At 39.9% G+C, this 4,343-nt stretch overlaps 1 long non-coding RNA gene across 1 annotated transcript; it reads left to right on the top strand.

Moving 5' to 3' along the window:
• The first annotated feature begins 2,721 nt into the window (after nt 1-2,721).
• LOC110897149 lies at nt 2,722-3,578 on the top strand. Its single transcript, XR_002568487.2, has 3 exons — nt 2,722-2,880; nt 3,326-3,436; nt 3,506-3,578. It is a non-coding gene; the product is annotated as an uncharacterized LOC110897149 (long non-coding RNA).
• Nucleotides 3,579-4,343: the final 765 nt, after the last annotated feature.

Below are 4,343 nucleotides of genomic sequence, written 5' to 3'. Positions count from 1 at the left end.
AAGTTGGCATCATTCCACCATGAATAACTTAGATCTAACCGATTTCCACATAAACAACTTAAAATCTTCCAAAGATCTTAACATTTCACGGTGGAAAAGGATTGAAAGACGGGTTTTCATCTATCTTTCAACTCTTTTACACTCAAAACGGTGAAAACGAGACTTGAACCGATTTATAAATCAATCTAAACAAACACATGGTTCAAGATTCGGGTTCTACCGAGAGATATACCGATTTCGGGTTAAACGTTAAACTTAGTTTCCAAACCGTCTCTGACCGAGTTTGGGTGATTCCTGCTCGAGTCAGTGGGCTAAGTGGGGACTTCAGTTTTGTGGTTCAACTCGTAGTCAAACTATCTCCAAATCACACCAAGTAACGGGAATAACCAAGTGTTAAGAGATAGGCTAACCAGGTCAGAATGCTGGCCGAACGGTTAGGCTGTCCGATCGGACAGCTCAACCAATCGAGCAACACCAGCCGATCGACCGGGCTAACCGATCGACTAGCACTTAGACCCACCAACACACAAAAGTGTAGTATTGACGAGGTTCTGTTCGATCGATCGAGCCACTCGATTGTAAACATTACTCATCGAATCATGGGATACTACACTTCAACGCTAAACTCTTCGAAACATTTGGATGTCACCCGATCGAGCATGCCACCCGATCGAGTGACAATTTGCCAAGTGTGCAATGCTAACCGATCGGTTGGACCAACCGATCGAACGGACCGTTCGATCGGCCAACTTGAAAGGTAATACAAACCATCATACACAAACACATCCTTCACATCCAAGGAAGAAACAATCCACTTGAAAGAACCAGCCGATCGAGCCAGCCGGTCGATCGAACGGGACGTTCGAACGGACTTTAACCCAATCGAACAGCCCACTCGATCGAACAGCCGTCCGATCGAATGGTCTATCCGATCCAGTTCCACTGTTCACTTTTCCGCATTACTCATTGTTTTGTTATCGAACTGTTCAGGCTAACCTATTCTCAGTGCTCCCTTCGACCCACAACCAACCACTGTGAGTATACTCGATCCCTTTTTGCTTTCAGCACTTTTGGGTGTTACATACGTAATCTATCAAATTCACAACCAACGCAAACTATTTGAACGCTAACCTACTTGCATGTAATACTTGACTAAATGATTGCTGTTTATTATGTTTACACGTGGAGTGCTATCTGCCTGCTTTAGCAACGTAGTACTATAGTTTGGACTCAGCACCCGTTCACACGGGGGTTGCTAAGGACAATTACTTGCATGAATTACGGTGGTAATCATGTATTGCGAACTGTCTCGGACAGTCAACTCGAAGTCGTTGGTATCGATGGTCCCATGTTGATAATTTACATGCATCGTTTGCCCTTGTGTACGTGCTTGGTTATGCGTAAACTTTTCGAACTTTATATGCTATATCAAACGTGTGTACTCACCTTTACATTATGTGTATTGACTTTTATTTTAACGTATGTGACAGGTGTTTAAGCTACTAGCGTGCTAGGGAAGCGAGGCAATAATAAGCTTCTAGGAGCCTGTGACCTTAGGACAGTGTCCACATACCTGCTCCAGGGCCATAATTATCTGTAGATCTTGTACTGGCACCTGTAGTCAGTAAGATCTACAGTTAGCCGTCTAGAAGTCTTAAAACAATATTTAATTCGGTCTGTAATAATTAAGAATCTGAGTTGTCGGAACAGTTCCCATATTGTTTAGTTGATTTCTATGATAACTTGTTATTATTTGGGACACGGTATGGGACGTGTTATATAACTGAATTGTATGATAGTTGTTGTGGAAACTTCTGAACAATCTGTTTCGCTCAGTGCCGCGCCCCGATGATTCCGCCATCGGTTGGGGTGTGACACAAGGTGTGATGGACTTTTGTATGATTTCTTTAGAAACACTTGATATTTGGCAACCTTGATTCTGGTAAGCACATGAGTTTTGAACATGGTTTTTTGGGATTTTTTTAAAGTATAGTTATTTGATAAAACATGTTGACCAACAAAGTCAAGAATGAATGGCTTAACATAAATCATATGGTGACAAGTTTAATTTCATGGTTGATGGCTATCATATATTGTTAAACCCAAACACATTAATTGGCTTTTCAATACTTTAATTAGCTTTTCAAGGATAACGATAGAATTTTATTATAGGATTACTGGATTGTACATACTTGATATGGTAGATGCTATCATGAATCCACTTGAGTTAATAGTAGAAGATTAAAAATGGATGTTGTCGTATGCGTATAGTTAGGAGCAGCCACATAGAACGCAAAGGGGTATTTCGGGCTCATGAGTTCAAATTTTTGATGTGCCAAAATTGATTTATTAGATGGGTATCTATTTCTACACATTGGGCCAAGCCTAAAAAAATTATTCTTGGAGTTCTATTGCACGTTAATTCTAACTTATTTCTCTTTGTCCAAGGTAAAATCCCTATAATTATTTCTCTTTGTCCAAGGTCCATTCACACAAGGCGGTGCTGCTTAAAGACCATAAATAAGGTTGTTGTGTCGACCGTGGCCTTCGATTCCAATGAGACGAAGCAAGTGCCAAGAGAGCGATTACGGCGGTGGTGGGAAGGGAGAGAGAGACACAGTCTCGAGGCTCAAATGGAATCATTGTCGCTGCCAAAGTGTCGAATGTAACATTTTCGTACATTTTTAGGCAGGCTGATGATGATGATAGCAGGCAATGGTGGAGGGCGGCGGCAGGAGGTGGTCTATGGCATGAGTAGCTGTTGGTCTACAAAATACAATCTGATTGAGTTTTCGTTCTTTTATTTGATAATCGTTTGACCGAATTTTTTTCTTCGGGGCTGCATTTCTTCACATGGATTCTTCATCAACTGTGATCAAGGTTCGTTCCTTCACGCATTTGATTGCTTCAATTTTGCATTTGCATGTTTCTAATATGTTCCGATGATGCTATTATGTCTAGCTTTATAGTGTTGTGTTCCCTTGTGCTCTGTTTTGTGGTGTAACAAGTGAATCAGAACTAAGTATACAACTAATACGGAACAAACATTAGAGTACTTTGGTATTTTAGGAATTAACCTTACATGAAAAGATAGTATAGCTGGTTATGTGAGCTTGGAAATATTACTTTGTTGGAGCCATGAGAAAGAAAGAAAACAAGATTTTAAGAAGTCCTAAAAATCATTAGGGAGTATGTGCTATCTACCTATTTCATTCTTTTTTCGTAGATTACCGCCTTACACTTTCTTTGCTTTACGGACTGGAACCCCTTTATAATATATAAAAAAATCTGCAAAACAATTTGTTTTTGTTTCTATCTGACACAGAAGAAGGCCCAAGTAAGAAAACCAAGATCGAAGCCCCACGCCAATCTTACAAAAAGCATTGTGTGCAATTGTTTTCGCCAGAATACGTAGAAGATGTCAAAATACAGACATGTGAGTATTATCTCTTTTGCTTACTACAACTAAACATGTAAGTGTTAATAATATTTAAATTTGTAATAGTGTAATCTAACCGCCAAATTTAAGGTAAAGACTAAAGAAATACCATCCCAGCCGCGTAGCACGGTTCGTTTAGTGTAACACCTCGAATTTTTGTGTCAAATAAATAAATGACACGTGTCAAATACGACAAAAATAATATAAACCCGGATTTAATTAAGATATGCGATAGGATTTTCGAATATGTCGACATGTTAATTTTATACCTCTGAGCGACTTCGTATTATAAATCCCGAGACCCCAAGCAAAATTAATAAGCACCTAATATATCTTAATCCGCGCATTACCAATAATCAAAATGGTCTAAGTTTACTAATGTTGAATCTTAAAGAACTAATAACCATTCAAATGATTTATATTGAAACCATCCTCATGCAAACCCATGACCCATTATAAAATCTGATCAAGCATGGGCTAAATAGGGCCTCATACTGACATTTCCCATACCCAAAACCCAATGATGCAAGTTGACCGTTCAATGCATGAAAGGTTAATTTTTTTTTTTGCCACTGATGATCGCTTACGGACCGTAAGGGTCATGCCTTATGGACCGTAAGGGGGTGAAGGGGTAAAAGTGTTTCCGCCACAGGCTTACGGACCGCAAGGCCCATGCCATACGGTCCGTAAGCGACGCCCAGCGACAAAAAGTTGGCTGTTGGCTGTTTTAAGTGGTAAAACATTAATGCCAAGATCTTCCAGAGATATGGGCGACCCCTAATCATATTTTAGCACTGAGGGACAGTTGTTGATCATCAAGGGAGCCTTGTAGACCCTTGTGTGATGATCTTAGTGATCCTCATTGCATATAAAAGGCCATAATGTTGCAACAATGTTCCTCACA

The sequence above is a fragment of the Helianthus annuus genome, chromosome 12, assembly GCF_002127325.2.
Source record: "Helianthus annuus cultivar XRQ/B chromosome 12, HanXRQr2.0-SUNRISE, whole genome shotgun sequence".
In the NCBI taxonomy this organism is placed as follows: domain Eukaryota; kingdom Viridiplantae; phylum Streptophyta; class Magnoliopsida; order Asterales; family Asteraceae; genus Helianthus; species Helianthus annuus.
This window is presented reverse-complemented; position numbering and strand designations above follow the sequence as displayed.